This window comes from Camelus ferus, chromosome 17, assembly GCF_009834535.1.
Source record: "Camelus ferus isolate YT-003-E chromosome 17, BCGSAC_Cfer_1.0, whole genome shotgun sequence".
Taxonomy (NCBI): domain Eukaryota; kingdom Metazoa; phylum Chordata; class Mammalia; order Artiodactyla; family Camelidae; genus Camelus; species Camelus ferus.
Genome location: NC_045712.1, coordinates 30,159,635 through 30,175,870, shown reverse-complemented (window position 1 = coordinate 30,175,870; position 16,236 = coordinate 30,159,635). Strand labels below are relative to the sequence as shown.

General features: G+C 51.3%; 1 protein-coding gene across 1 annotated transcript in view; it reads left to right on the top strand.

The window, feature by feature from the left end:
• The window catches only part of RAB7A (RAB7A, member RAS oncogene family), a 54,855-nt gene continuing 38,619 nt past the window's right edge, over positions 1-16,236 (top strand). The window contains exon 1 of the mRNA XM_032458779.1: positions 1-199. The gene's annotated coding sequence lies outside the window, so the exon portion shown is untranslated. The remainder of the gene's footprint in view (positions 200-16,236) is intronic.

Here is a 16,236-nt window from a genome sequence, read left to right as displayed (position 1 = left end):
TGGCGGAAGTGGGAGCGGAGCCGGAGTCTTGGCCATAAAGCCCGAGGCGGCGGTAGCGGCGGCGTTGGAGGCTTGGACAGGCCGGGAAGCCCGCTGGAGACAGAACTCGGACTTCGCTCCGCCCCCGTCCTCCCTGCGCCTCGTCCTCGACGGAGCCCTCGCGACGCGCCCGGTCCGGAGCCCCAGCGGAGCGGCCGCGGTAAGCGGCGGCCTGGCCCCATCCCCCTCCGCGGCCCCTCGGCTGCCGGCGCGCGCGCCGTCCGCGTCTCGGGCAGCTCGGGCCCAGCCTGGCCTGGCGGGGAGGCTCCGCGGCGCGCAGGGCCCGGCGCAGGCCGGCCGCGCCCGCGCGGGGGTCAGAGGTCGCGGGTGTGACCTCGGCCGCGCTCGGCTGCTTCCCGGTGGCGCCCGGCCCGAGACCCGCGAGGGCGGCCCGGCCTGGGGGCGCGGGCGCTGGGGCGGCGACCCGAGGGCGGGGGCCGGCCGGCCTGCGTCGGGGGCGCCGCCCACCCCACCCCGGCCCGGCGCGGGCCCAGGGCCGAGCGGCCTGACCCGGGCCGGGTGAGAGGCTCCCGACGGCCCGGCCCCGAGTCCGGGCGGTGAGTCAGGTCACGTGCCGCGCTCGCATCTGGCGCCTGTGTACTTGAGACGCCTCTGGCTCCGGCGACGGGGAGCTTTTTGTCATAAACACGTTACGGTGAAGCCTGAAGGAAGTTTCCAAACTTACTGCGGGAGAGAGATGTGTTTGGATTCCGATAGCGTCAGGGCCGTCTCACTCACTGCATTCAGGTCGGCTTGACTCGAACGTAAAGAATGGTTCGTAAAATTGGGAAAATTGAGAAGAACAGTAGCGAACATTGGAGCGCTTATTGTATGTTGGGCAGCGTGGCAAGACTTTTGCACAGGTTATTGCGTTTAATTCTCAGAACAGCCTTCTGAAGTACCACCACTGTGCTCTTTTATGGATGGGGAAATCAGAGATCAGAGAGGTTAAGTCATTTGTCCAAGGTCGCCCAGCCAAGAAGTTCCCGAGCAGAGATTCCTGTCCAGGCGGCCGACTCCAGAGCACTGTACTCAGCCGTGTGGAACTGCTTTCAGACATCCCCGAAGCTTGTGATCTGCCTTTTGCTGCTTGTATCTGCCTCTCTCCGCCTTCTTTCTTTCTAGTGATGTCGTTTTGAAAGCCGCCTCCAGAACATTAGTTCTGCCTTAAAACCGTCACATACTCCGTTTGCAGTTTTGATTTTTGACACACTTTTTTGTAGCGTAGCGCCAGTAAATTAGGATCTCTAGAATTCTAACAAAGTACTTGATTGAAGTTTGAAAATTTTTTCTCCTACATCTTTTGTCAAATGAGTTAGTCTGGTTATTCTACTACGTGAACCTCTCTTACAACTTAAGCGCAAGGGTGTCCCGCCAGTGGGTTCTTTGCTGTGGAAAATACTGTATCTTCTCTTTGGAGTCCAAAAGAACAGGCTCTTGTCTCTTCCTTGTGACTTAAGCAGCTGATTAGCCGCATGACTTCCCATCCGTGGATTAATAAAGTCTCCTATTGGTATGTTTCTCTCTTCAGACTTAGGAGAGTTTGTTCAGATTTGAGTCTAAGAACTGGAAAGTGAATTGTGAGTGCTTCTCCTGAAGATACTGTCCAAGCTGAAGCTTAGTGCTTAACACCCTGTTGTCTGATTTTTCTTCTCCTTAATCTTTGTTACCCAGCCTGCTGTATGTGAGTGAGTAATAAGTCTGGTAGTCTTAAATAATGCTTGCACGTAGAGGAGAGAATGATGAGTAGCTTTTCATTCATCCGTCAGGTGTTCTGAGTGCGAGCCATGTATCAGGCGTTGCTGGGTGTTGACTCAGGGTGGCGTGGTTCCTATCCTTAAGGAATTTAAAACTGGTGATTGATCACGGCCAGGAATTCCCTTGTGGAGTGGCTTGGAGGTAGAACTGGAGGGTTTTGTAAAGAGGAGTTACTTCTCATCTCAGCAAGTGCACCTGTAGTAATACAGACAGCAGAGTGTTCTGGCTAAGTTTGAAAGTTTTGTTCATTTTAACAACAGCGTAGGTATGGTTTGATTTGCCTTTAAAGAGTACGTAGACGTTAACATCGCAGTTTGTAATTGGTCATGGTTTTTGAAGAGTAACCTTCTGCGTTCAGCCTGTTTGTCCGTCTGCTGCAGTGGCACCTGTGTCGTCGCTCACTCAGGAGGGAGCTGGTGTCACCGCCGTCTCGCACTGTGAACGTTAGCACTGCTCTCCGAGTTTGGCGTGCTGGTCTGTCCTACAGCTGACAGAGTTTAACGTCGTCCAGGACGAAACCCCCACCCCCACCCCATCTCCCGCAAGTCCTTCTTCAAGAGGGGATGTGATGTTTGTGTTGTGGTAGAATTGCCTGAGTGTAGGAGACGCGAACGTGGGTCTATTGGTGTGTCCCTTCAGGTAATGGTTAGCAGTCCCCTGGGGCAGAAATGGTTTTTGATGCCAACCAGGCCTAAGCCCCCAAACCCCATGATCAAAGAGCGTTGCTTTATAGTAAAGGGTGGCTTTGAATTCAGTTCCTGACCCCACCACCAAGTGAAACGAAAAGGTGTTGGTTGTCTGATTAGCTTTTAATCAGTGTCCAGAGGGATCTGCGCTAATAGCATTTTTGCCCTTACATTTGGCGTTTGCCTTTTTCTGCAAAGGGGTAGCAAACCCAGACTACACACATGGGACGGTCGTTTTATGTGCTATTCCCTTGTGAGATTTGACATCCATATTTATCATTATCCCTATCATAAATTGTATAACTCTCCATTTGTGTGATTGAAACATGACTGAGAAGACTGTGACCAGATAGTGGACTGGGGGCTACAGGCAGGGCTTTCCGGGGAGGTCAGGAGGAGCCCCTGAGTCAGGCTACAGCAGTGGTTCCCCTTGGCACTGATGTCATCCCCTGAGGAGGCCGATGCTCTAGAAATCAACCCCCGTCCTCCCATTTTGCAGCTCCTGGTTTCCTCCTGACTCCTGTGGCCCAGGCAGGTTGCCGTTGTGTTCCCAGCCATCCAGCCCTCTCTCACCGCACACGTGTCTGTCAGTGCTGCTTAGTGGGTCTCTGTGCTCCCCTGTCTGCAGTTTGCTGCAGTGTGTTGACCTCTTCAGGGTCTTGCTCTAGCGTCTTCCCTCTATTTGCTGCTTTTTTCCTCCCACGTATGGCATTAAACAGAAAAATAGTTTTCATTTATGTTTTAAAACTTCCTAATGGTGGTTGTGGTCAGTGTGATTTGTGAATCAAAGATAAAAGTGATGCTGTGGGTGAAATCAGAACAGGCTTCTTAAACACTGTCTCCGGCTAGTTTCAATTTTAGTGCTCCAGGCTGTGATTTCAAAAACAAATTTAAGAATAGCTACTTGCAAAATGTCTCTGTAGGGGAGGAAGAGAGCTTGGGAGTTGGTTCCAGCGGTGACATACAGTGTTGGCCTTGTTCATCTGCCGGGAGATGCAGCGCTTAATGCAGGGGCTCGCAGGCCGCCTGGGGCTCTCTGCTTGGGTGATGTCACCACTGCCGTGGAGCTCCGTCTGACTGGCTCTGTTGTCCATTTCCGGGTTGCCTAGGACTGCTCGCTGTCAGGACGGAGCAGATCTGAGGAAGCGTGCTCAGGGAGCCTGGGGACCGGGCGGTGTTGGGGAGCCCGTGGGCTTGCTTGGCCCTTCGGTGGCCTTGCTGGTGCGCCTGCTTCCAGACTCCGGGAGGGAGCCTGTGTCTGCGCCACCCTCTCGGGACACGTGGCTTTCCTGGAGTTTCCCAGCTCAGTTAGGGAACCCTTTAAAAATTACCTCGTGGGGTAAGTAGTTACATCACTGGTTTCCGATCTTTGTGTGTGATCTTAATTTTAAAAATTGTTTCCATTTGATAAACTTTTTAGTTTGGATTGTTTGAGAGTATACCACAAAGCTACTGTGAATTAACTTTTAAATTAACTTTTAAAACACCCAGCTGTAGCAGCACAGACTATGAAAAATTGTGCCTCTTACACATGGCATTTAGTCAGTCTGCCAGCGATCCTCTGAGCACTTACTGACCCGACGGTCCCAGAAGTCACTCTGGGTCACTGGGCAGCCTGCAGGTTCGCAGCCACTCTAAACTCCTGACCTGTGCCACTCACGTGATGGTTGTTATAGAGCGTTCATGTTTTGTGGAGACCTTCCTACATGCTATTTGTCTTTAAGTGTTTTTTAATGTTTGTGTAGTACTTAGAGTTCACGTAGGATTTCAGCTGGCGCTCACAGCAGCCCTGCAGGCTTAGAGGGTGGCCATTTCTGTGCTGCCCGAGGGAGCTGAGGCAGGGTGCTCAGGGGACTGGGGTGCTGATCTGGGTCTGCTAGACGGCGCGGTGCTCTTCCTGATGCACCGTCCTGCCCTTTTGATTATTCATGATTGCTGGAAAGCCCTCAGCATTTGACTCCTTGTAAAAATGTATCTTTCTTCCACTACCTTTTATTTAAAATGACATTTCTCTTTTGCTGGTTGTTAAATGAGTCAGTTCTTTAGGGAAAAAAAAAAAACTAGGAAAATACAGAAGTAAGAAGAAGAAAAATTCAGTTCAGTACCCAGAGGAAAACCGAAGTGCTAACTGGTTACTTTATTTTTATGGATGTACACTTTAGTACCTTACTGTAATGATGTGGCGTGAGAAGCCAACTTCAGAGGGCCCTGGATAGTCTTTGGGTCTTCTGACCTGTGGGACCTCTCCCAGTAAACCTGCAGTGGCCGGACGCCAGACATCCAAGGCGAGCTGTGGCTTCAGAGGTTTCATGGCAGCCAGTGAAGACCCTGGTGCGCCCAGTTCCAGAATAAGGTTTACTGGCCATGGTGACAGTGGGTAACACGGTGTTGCCCTTATTTTTAAGTAATTTGTCACTTATGTACTTTAGTAAACTTTGAAGTAGAACATCCGGAAAAGTACAAATAGGTGAAGAGCTTGGAGAGTTTTCATAAACTCAGAAGCCCCCTCCTGCTTCCTTCAAGTCGTTACCATCCCCTCCTGCTGATTTTTTAACACTGTAGTTTACTTTTGTTTGGTTTAGACTTTGTGTAAACGGCTTCATACACTGTGTACCCTTTTGTATCTGTTTCTTTGATTCAGTGTTGCCTGTGAGATTCTCTGTTGGGTGCAGCGGCAACTCCATCTTCATTGCTTGGTAGTGTTTCGTCGTGTGGTGAAGCGTAACGTGTCTGTTAACTCACTGATGGACGTCTGGGAAGCTCGTGGTCCGTGGCTGTTAGAAATAAAGCTCTGTGAATGTTCTTGGGTCTGTCCTCTGGGGAGCACAGGCACACATTCCCATGGTTACTACCGTGGACCGGAAAGGCTGTTCCAGAGGGTGTATCTGTCCACGGCTAGCGCTGCTGTATCGCGTAGCATGGACTGCATGGCTCAAACAACAGAAATTTATTTTCTCAGAATTCTGGAGCCTGGAAGTCCAGATGGAGGTGTCAGCAGGGTTGGTTACAGTCCTCTCTCCTTGGCCTGAAGATGACATCTTCTCACTGTGTCCTCTCGTGGTCTGTCCTCTGTAGGGGTCTGTGTCCTGATCACCTCTTACAAGGACACCAGTCCGACTGATTAGGGCCCACCCCATGACCCTGTTTAGCCTGAGTCGCCCCTTTGAAGTCCCCATCTCCAGATACTCACATTTTGAGGTACCAGGGGTTAGGATTTCAGCGGGGGTGGGCAGGGCACACAGCTCAGACCGTAACGGCGTTGGCACTCCGGTGGACACTGCCAGTTTTCCAGAGCGTGCCGCTTCACGCTCCCAGCAGCAGTGGACGAGTTCCACTTAGTCCACATCTTCACTAACACTTGTTTTTGTTTGTTTGTTTGTTTGTCTTTAAACTGAAGTATAGTCAGTTTACAGTGTGTCAGTTTCTGATGTACAGCATGTTTCAGTCGTATGTATACATACATGTTCATTTTCATAGTCTTTTTCATTGTAGGTTACTACAAAGTATTGAATGTAGTTCCCTGTGCTGCACAGTAGAAACTTGTTGTTTATTTTGTATGTAGTAGTTAGTATCTGCAAATCTCGAGCTCCCAGTTTGTCCCTTCCCACCCCCTTTCACCCCGGTAACCATAAGTTTTTTTCACTGTCTGTGAGTCTGTTTCTGTTCCGTGAGTTCATTAGTGTTTGCTAACACTTGTTAGCTTTCATCTTGTCCCTGTGGTAGGAGCCTGTCTCTCTCTGGCCACATTCAGTCCTAGCAGAGGCATCTGGGGGTAGGGGGCAGTTTTTGGAGCAGAACGTGTTGTAGTTTGACTCTTCCTCTTGTAAATGCCTCCGAAACTCGTTGGGGTTAGAAAACCGGAATGACTGTAGTCTGGTGAGCAGTGAGCCCTCCATAGTTGCCCTTACGGGTGAGTTTTTGCATTTGTAATCTGGACTCAGCCTGGTGGTGAAATTGGCTTGAAGTGTCCTCTGTGGGGTATAAACATAGCTGTGGTAGACAGTGCTTTCACTGAAGGTCTTCTTTGGTCTGACACTTGCATCCCTAAAATACTGGGTTTCCTAACATGCGTGCTAGAAATAGGTCTGTTTGGCGTGTTCTCACTGACCGTTCAGGTATCAGCTGGTGTCTGACCAACAGCTTTCTGGCTGAGCGACCTTGAGCTTTCTGCATCCACTGTGGACCATGTTTGATGGGGGTAATACTATTTGGCTTTGCCCCTCCCCCACTCCAATCTGCTTGAGGGCAGGAATGAATCATTATTCTAGGGTGAGTCTTGAAATATTACTCAGTAGACTTAAAAATATTTTTCCAGTTCTAACTTGGCACAGGAAGTTACTATTTGTAGCATGTAAGTTATGCTTCTGGACCAGTGATTAATATGGACGCTTTCCTGAATGATAAATTATGCGCTCTGTGTTCATTTGACACGATGTTACTGTCTACTATAAGAAAACACTGCTGACAGCTGTGGGGAGGGTAAAATAAAGAGCTCTGGAGGGTTAGGAATAAGGGTAACACTGAGGCAGAGGAGAGTCATGAAAATAGCTTAAAGAAAATACTGGAAGTGTTCAGTGATGGGGGTAGGTGGGTCCTGAGTAGGTTTTTGGGTAAATTGATAAGGAGGGGCGACTTGGGAAAGCCTTTTTGGTTGGAGGGGATGGTGTAAGCAAAAGCGTGGAGGCAGGGAACCAGCAAGGCAGGTGGAGGGAGTGTGGCGTCTCGGTGTGGGAACAACGGTGTGTGGGGGGCCGGGGCGGGGGGCGGAGGGCGCTCCAGCGCCGTGTTGCAGGGTGTGTGTTGAGCAGGCGGTGCTTCACTGCTGGCACTCGGACGGGGCAGAATCCTGGCACTTGGCCCTCACAAGCCTGTTGAGTAAGACTGATGGGGTCCCACTTACAGGTGAGGGGTGACCTTGGTGTTACAGTTCACTGAGGGAAACACACACTGAGAGGTTAGTGGGGCGAGGACTGAGATACAGATGGTAGGCCTAAACCTTCAGAGAGGGACTTCCTCAGAAATGTCTTTCAGCACAGGTTAAAAGTAGGAGCTGGCTTTGAGGGATGAGACCAAGAAAGAGAGCTGTTAGCTTGATTTTCCTCTTCAGCCCGCCCGCCCATATGGGCTCTTAGCAGTTTACGGGTGATCTGTTCTATTGGGTAGATGCTTGAGATAATCTAGGGTCGATATCAAAATGTTTTTAACTACCGAAAACAGTTCTGTGTAACTGTGTTTTACTAGCTGCTTGCTTTCCAACCTGTCTTACCAAAAAAAGAAAAAAAGGCATGGTTGTCCCGGTTTCTGGATGAGGGGGCTCCCAGCTCTTGGTTTGGCGCCAGCGCTTACAGCGCTGGAGAGCAGTTGGGCACCCTGTTTGAGAACCTCGGTGGGGCTGCAGCGTCCTCCGAACAAGCATTGCTTCCAGGGAACTTGATTCTCTGTGAAAGCTGCCTTCGTTTTTTCCCTCCGCACACATGAGTGTGACGCCTTGAACAAGTGTGTGTAAAGAGATACGGATGTGAACAGTCTTTTCACGTTTTATAAGCGTAACTGTTACATTGTTTGTGCTTCACTTCAGACGTCAGACTAAGCAGCCTTTGGGTTGTCGCATCGTTTTTCAGATGAGAGAACCAGCCTGCAACAACACGCCCAGTGTCGTGGAGGCCCCGGGACTGGCACCTGTGTCTGCCACCCCGGGGGCGGTGCAGAGAACAGCACCTTCTCTGGGAGAGCGGCCTTTTTCACAGATGGGCGCGTGGGGTCCGTTAGGTGTGTTTATTTACGGAGGTGCTGGGGGTCGAACCCAGGATTGTTCTGTAGTAGCAGGTGTCCTCAAAACGGCTGAAAACACCGCGGGTCCTTTTTCTGCTCGGGCAGCGGGTTTGGCGTGGGTTTTCCAGGGCCTCTGCATCATTCTTACTCCAGCCGAAGAAGCAGCCACAGGATGGGGTGCTGTTGGTCCTCTTGGCAGAGCAGAGGAGAACTGTTGGCCAGCCTCGCTTCCGTGGTTAGGCGTTCCAGCCCAGAGGCGACACGTCACTTCTGCTCACGGCTCACTGGCTAGAGTGAGTCACACTGCACAGGGGCTCTAGAGGTGCGCTCCTGCCACTGACTTGGAAAGCACTGAGTTGGAGATAGGTGGGAAGCGGCACTGGTTTTGCACGGGCTGGCTTCAGTAGGTAGCAGCTGTTGAGGGAAAGGCCTCATTTGTAGATTCTTGTTCCGGTCGGCTGGTAATTTAAATGCTAAACAGGTACCAAGTTGCCTGTGATCCTCACTCACAAATCTCCTTCCTGTCCTAAGAAATCTACTTCTTTTAAATGTTAAGCGTGGTAACCTCAACTCGTGTGCCTTGAAATATCCTTCGCGGGACGTAGGTGTGAGAGGAAGGTTTGAGTCCGAGTCCTCCCTTGCCCTCTGCACTTTCCTACTTCCAGAGTGCTGCGGGCGGTCTCAGAGTGGTCCGGGGGTAAGTGGTCCTCGGGCCCTGTTCCTTCCTTGGTCCCGCGGCCCTGTGTTCCCTTTGCCCCTCGCTGTGGCCCTGCACACACTGTCTCCAGCCGGTCTTCCTGGCTTTGTCCTCCTTTCCGTGCAGATCCTGTGCCGCCCTGAGTTGCTCTCCTTCCCTTTTCCTTACAGCCTCGTTCCCTGCTCCCTTCAGTCTGGTCCCTGCCACTTCCTTCGTCCCTGTCCTCTGTGTGTTGGCGTCCTGCCTGACTCAGGCACCCGCTAGTTCCACTTCTAAAGTTTTTCCTGGCCACCTCACCCGAAATGTTGTCCCCTTCCACCGAATCCCTGTGACCCGTATTTTATATGTGTGTGAGTACAGCACAGTGGGGTATGTTGGGAGAGCCACATTCAGATAACTTTGATTACAGTATATGGTGACAGTTGTTCTATTTTATTGTTAGTTGTCGTTAATCTCCTTCTGTGCCTGATCTGTGAGTTAAGCATGGTCATGGGTGTGTACATGTAGGGAGAACAGAGCGTAGACCTGTGGTTTCGGGCACCCCCTGGGTCTTTGGACGTGTCTCCTATTGGGGGGGAACTGCTGCAGTGGAATAACTGTCCACAGGGCCCTTCGTGTTGTAACTGTCTTTGGCTGTTGGTCGTACTGCAGTGGCTTTTGCAATATTCTGACTGGCAAGATGACACCATTGAAACTTAAAGGACCCTCTTAGTCATTTGAAAAGCTGTCACCTGCGTGGAACTCCCCCTGCCCATTCACTTCTTTGTGAGGGGCAAAGGTGACCTCATCGCTAGGTGGTTAGATTTTTTTCCCTAAAATGAACTTGTTTCTAGATTGCAGAATCAGTATAGAAGTCATGAAGTGAATGGTTCTCTGTCATCTTCCTGGATAATTTGGTGATTCTACTTGCTAACTTACATGTTTATCTTTAGAGGGGATCGCACAGTACCCACTCCTATAGCCTGCTTGATAAAGGTTCTCTCTGCACGCCGGACACCATTTGTCGTCCGTGCATTCTGCTCACGATCCCCGTGTGACGCTGCTTGCCCCGTAGTTCAGCCGTGCTCTAAATGAACGTTCTGGTTACTTTCAGCTTTTCTCTTTAACAGAATTATTTAATGTTAGTCTTTGTCTACTCATGCTTTTCTGAAGATTTAGTGGTTATTTATACTAAAAGTGTGATATTCATGACTGTACGGCCTCCAGGAAGGTTGTGTACTTAACAGTTGTAGCTTGAGAATTCTCTTTACATAGCTGCCGATTGTCAGTTTTCATAATGGTTGCCGGTTTAACTAGTGGGGAACATTTAAATGGTGCCTCTTTATTTAACACTTCCATTTCTTTGATAAATAAATTGAACTTTTTAAAAAAGGAAAAGCCATTTATTTTTCTTTTGTGAATTGGCTTTTGTTCTCTAAAGCCCAGGTGAGGGTTTTTTTTTTTTTAACATATACCAAGAATGTTTTTAATGCAGTGATATTTTTTGCAAAGCAGGAATGTCAACCCTTTTTCATGTTGCAAGTGTTCCTGGCTTGTTCCACGTGGCTTGGTGTGGTTGATGCTCTGTTTTTGTTTAGAGAAACTCTCCTGTAGTCACCTGTGTCAACTTGTTTTGTTTTCTGGGTTTGTATTGTGCTCAGACCCTCCCCATCCCTAGGACAGTAAAAACAATGTTTTCCCCTAGTACTAGCACGCTTCTGTAGTACGTGGTGTCAGAATCTTTTTCCAGCTGCATCGTTGCCCCGGTACTTCATTGTATCGTCATCCCTTCCTCACTGACTTCTGTCGCACTTGCTGATTTCCCACCTCTGTGTGTCTTTGTTAAACTCCCTGCTCCACTCTTTGTCTCTGGGACAGAGCCACTGGCTCCCTTGCTTCTCTCCTTCAGATACATTCTGATGAGCTGGGTGGTTTTCCATCTTTCATAGAACCCTGTTGAAGTTATGCTCAAAGACATGTTTGCTTCTGATTCCATTTGTGCTCCTACCTCTTGTCCTGTTTTTTTGATTGGTTTGTCCAGCAGATTCATTTATCAAGAAATGTAGAGGAAGCCTTTTCGTAAGATGCCCTGGCAGAGTGAGGAGCTACGCCGCCCCTCGGCCCTCGAGTGTCTGGGGCAGATACGACGCACCTGCTCATTCGGTCAGTAGCTTTAATCATGCGCCTGCCGCCCCCCAGCCTCGCACACGTGCTGGCCCCGGGGAACCGTGGGTGTGGTGGGGCAGTGGTACGGATCTCCTAATCCTTGTATCCTTACTGTCTTGTGTAATGGGTTGAAAAAACTTTGGAAAGCAAGTATTAGGTTTTAAATTATGTTCATGAAGCTTTTAAGCATTTCCTGTCTTTTGGTCTTTTCTTGCAATGTTTGAACAGGCACAGTTCTCATGGATTCTTCGTGTTAAGTGTTCCTGTCTGACCTTGACAAATGAGATTTCTTTGTCATTCCTAGTGAGGGTTGTTCACAGCAGATTCTGTAGCAATGAGCCAGGCTTGGCAGGTGTGAAGAAAATGTTTCTTTTCTGTTTGTTAATTGTGACAGATAAAGGGGGTTATTTAATTTTTACAGATAAACAGTAGACCACTGGGCCAGTCTTATTTTTAGGGCTTTTGAAGAAATATTAGCAGTCTGAGTTGGGCAAAACAATCGCCTTTTAGATAGAAAAGAAGTGCACCGGGTCAGCCAGGTCCTTGCTGGCTTCTCTTGCTTGTTGTCTTCTGAAGGGTCGTTCCTGCGTGTTGTTACACGAAGTGCTGTGCACGTGTGACTGCCCAGCGGCCCCGCCTGGCGATGGCCCTCCGTGCTGTAGATAGAGGCGTGGCCTGTGTCTGTGGAGGGCAGCCTGGCCGGCTGAGTCTCGGGCAGGCCCAGGGCCCAGGAGCTCGTGGGGGCCCCTCGCTGGGTGGCTGGTGTACACAGTCAGCTTCCCCTGTGGCTGTTCCCAGGCCAGAAGCAAAGCGTGCGTGGCGAGATCTGAGGTTTGAGTTGGTAGTTTTGCCCCCGCCCCTGTGGTAGAACACACTGCTGCTCCCGGTGACACTGGGACGGGGAGGTGCCATCCGCCAGGTGTGCGCTCCGGAGCCTGCCTTGTGCCAGGTGCTGTGCTAGGGAGGTGCCGGGGCAGCGAGATGGTGCCTGCCCAGGAGGGATTGTCCTGGCTGTGTGACACGGAGCGGCTGGCTACGGAAGGGGATGACGTCACATGAAAAAGGATTTCATGGTAGGCCTCTGGACGGGTGTTCATCTTTTGTGAAAAGGTAACAATATACTTGATTGATCCATAAGGAAATCTTGAGAGCGAGTCTGCGTCCCCCCTCAGGCCCTCCCGCCCAGAGACAGCGGGGAACCCTCTGATTGCTTGGCTTGACCTACAAACATGAGTCAACCTAACAAACAACGGGAGCATAATTTGTTCTGTGCTCTTCTTTAAAAAACCTAACTGCGTTTTATAACGTTCGTTAATGATACGTATCAGCCTGCCATGTGTTTTGAACACGTATTTGAACGTGTATTTTGAAGTAGGGGCAGAGTTTTCTTCCTGCTTGGATTTTTGGGGGGGGGGGTGCTGAAAGAGATGCATCAAGGAGGGGACAGAAGTGGACCTGGCCTTCCAAGTGTGTTAACGTGCCAGAAACCTGGAAGCAGGCGTCTGGATTCTTGGCGTGATTGGTTTGAAGTTGTTGTAGGCCTTGGAAATAGGGAGGAAGAGTTGGGACCGAGCCCAGCGAGAGCGGGCGTGGTGTGCGGTATTGCCCTCGTGGCTTCAGGTGCGGTGGGCTTTGCGTCTTTCGGGTGTGCTGTTACTCGAGAGCTCAGGTAGGAAGGACTGTGATGGCTAGAGGCCGTTTGTGGTACTCTCATTTTCACATTAACTGCATTTTGTCTTGACATCCATCCGTATTTACAGATTTAAAAGGAAATGACAAGAAAAATACAAGGTTGAAAGGATTTAGCACAGATGTGATGTGACGTGTCCAGGCCTGTGGGGGATGATGGCTGGGGGTGCTCTATGTAGATGGGCAGTGGGAGGGGCGAGCCCAGCAGAGCTGGTTGAAAGAGGAAGCAGGGCAAGCTGTTCCCAGGGGAGAGAGGAAGCGAAGATACCTGGGCTGGGTTGCTGGTGTGGTTTCCTGGTTTGTGTTAGCTTCTGGTGACACAGAGATGTCCCCGACGTCCCCGGCGTCCCCTGTTGCTGTCATCTGCGATGACGTCACATTCATGGCGTGGCCCCTGACTGGTCAGTGCTGGTGTGATTGATGGCAGTGTTGATGGCTGTTAATTGGAGGAAGAATGTGTTTGCTGGGAATTGCTGACTGTTAGAACATCCATTTTTCATATTGTAACACCTGGCTTACCCGACTGATAAAAATGAATTGCCTCAAAAAAAGCATGTTTTGGAGAGAAGGTTTGTGGAGTGAGAGCTAAGGACTCCCCTGCATAGAGCATGTTTTTGTATTTTTAGTATGTATGCTTCCAGAAAGACACTTCCGTTAAGACAAAGGAAGCTAAACACTGATGTGTGCTGGCCCCGGGTTGGAAGTGTTAACTCAGCTGCAGCCTTGGACTGCTGGGAGGCTGTCCTGGAGTGGAGGCTGGGAGGAGGGTGCGGTGTCGTCCTCCCGTCAGGCACCTCCTCAGACCACGTACCCTCCTGGTGTCTGGATGGCGCTCAGCCCGGAGCCACTAGTGTGGTGTTCGGGGTCTCTGCAGGTAGGTGAGATCGTCTTTGCCTCCTGCCACATACCGAAGCCTTTTCTGTGTCTTATGTGCTCACAAGAGGTTTAAAGAAGGCGTTACATTTAAGAGTGACTCCCCAGATCTTTTACCAAGATGAGAAAACAAATCATACCTCAAGTTTAAAGATTCGTGTCCCTGGCATTTTCTGCGGAGAGAATTAGCAGTGATTCAAGAGCTTAGAGTTTGGGCAATGTCTAAAAGTTGGACTGGGTCATGGATACTTAACTTAAAAGACTGCAGACCGCAGTGATGCTGTGCAAGGTGCCAGAGGGGAGCGTCAGCGGCTGGCCCTCTACCCGGTCAGCCACTGAGCTGGGAAGAGTGGTTGGGATGAACTGGTGTGGAACTCCGGAACCTGCTCAGGTGAAGTGCTTCATGGAGAGGCTGCTGGTCTCACTGGCAAGTGGTGTGTGCACAAGCAGGCCGTTAGCTGTCAGCACGCGGCAGCCCATGAGGGAGGGAGTCCGGTCTCCAGACACCACGTGGTAATACTCAGGGTGTCCATTTCACAACAACAGCGGCAGTTACAGAGCGTGCAAAGAAATGGGCACGTGTGGCCCATTCACTGGGGAAAAAGGGTTTGACAGAGAACCCAGCCAGAGAAGCACAGATGTTGGAGCTACTAGTTGAGAGACGTTAAATCAGCCGTCTTAAAAATGCTCAAGGAGCCAAAGGAAACCACGGGCAAAGAAGTAAAGGAAACTGGGAACACAGTGTCTGGACAGAACGAGGGTATCGAGAGAGTGATTATAACAGGACCCAGGCACGTTCTGGAGCAGGAAAGCTCAGTTGCAGAAGCGAACGCTGTATCCGAAGGGGTCAGCAGCTGGCGTGAGCAGGCGGAAGAGCGAACCAGCTTGCTGAAGGTCAGGACAGTTGAAGTTGTTCAGTGTGAGGAACAGTAAGAAAAAAGGAGGAGGAGAAACAAACCCAGCCTGAGTGTAAACGGGTTAAACTGTCCTATCACAGCTCGGACTGAGGAGGGAAGTGGGCAGCTGCCGGGCCAGCCAGCGGGCCCGGGGCTCACGGAGGACGAGGTGCCGCCTCGTGAGTGAGCGCAGGTTCTGGCATCGGGGCTAACTGCCTCCCAGGCTCTGAGCTGGGGGTGTTCAGGTTTGGAGACGCAGACAAAATGCACGATTGGCGGTGGTTCTGGGAGCAAGGGGGGCCAGTCCAACCCGCACTCCCCAGCCTCGCTCCCCATTTCTGTCCCGTGTGTGCCTGACACTCTAGCTTCCTTCTCCCAGAGGCCTCCTCTCCACGTCCTGGGGTCAAACCCAGGCGCCAGGGCCCCACTAGACACCACCTCCCTCAAGGGGCTGCCCTGCAGGTGAGCGTGCACGGTGCTGTGAGTGTCCTCCTCTGTCCCTGTGAATAGGTGTCTGGGCTGCAGTTGGGTCTCATCTCGTCTTCCCAGCTGGACTGTGAGCTCTTCAGGTAGGATTTAGGTCTGATTCATCTCGGGGAGCCCAGCGGTGCTGGACCAAGTGCCTGGCATGCAGGCTCCCCAGGGAGGAAGCTGCATGTGCAGAAGTATCTGTGGGAAACTGTTGGTTCCCTGAGAGTAAAGTGCAAGGTGACAGGTCTGCAGGGGGACATCGCGGAGGGTCCCCAAAACCCATTGAGGAGCTGAGACTCGCCCTGGAGTGGATGAGAGTCGTGGACGGATTTCCAGGAGAGCGACACTTGGCTGAGCGCACATGGGGCTGCTTAGCGTAAAGAAAACCAGACTAGGAGATAAGGGGGTGCAACTTGACCCCCACCGGGTCCAGCCCTCTTCCTGCTTCCCTGGCCCTGCTCTCGGCATGGAGGGGCGTCTCCTCTGGTCAGATGCGAGCTTGCGGGCAGGGTGGCTGCGGGATGAAAGACTGTGCAGCGCGGTCGGGTCTCAGGAAGCAGCTGCAGGCCTCCTGGACGTCCCCCGCTTCCCAGGCACCCAAGAGGAACTCCCGGGCGACGTGTGAAACACAAATTCAGCACCTAGAAAGGGAGTTACTGGGTTCCTGGGAATACGGAACTTGCGTTTTCAAAGACACCTTTCCTCGGTCCCCTCCGTCCCTCTGGGCTGCTGTCTGTTATCGTGACTCCTCCCTCTGGACCCCGGAGTGTCTGGCTCACTATGGAGCTCCCCTAAAAACGCAGGTTGTGAAACAGCCCATGCCTGGGTCAGGCCTCAGGAGAGACGGCTCCGTGCCACCGTTATAAAAGGGAGAAGTCACGGTGGGAAGGCCCGAGTCCGGTACAACAGGGAATTCAGCTCCACAGGAAAGTGGCCAAGCCGCTCTGGGGGACCGCACCCCCACGATTTCCCTGACTCCCCACGCAGGCTGGTTCATGGGTCTTGGTCCTCATTATCACAGGCCTCAGGACAGGAGTTCCCCTCTGTCCTGAAAACAGTCTGTGATACTAGTATAAGAAGGCAACACAGTTTTCTGCGTTTCTGCCCTGCGGTGTGGCCCCCAGCCCTTTCCCTTCAGAACCACAGTTGTCACTGTTGCGAGTTAGCTAGTTACCATGGTCATTCTTTTAGGTCCTGCCTCCATTTAGTT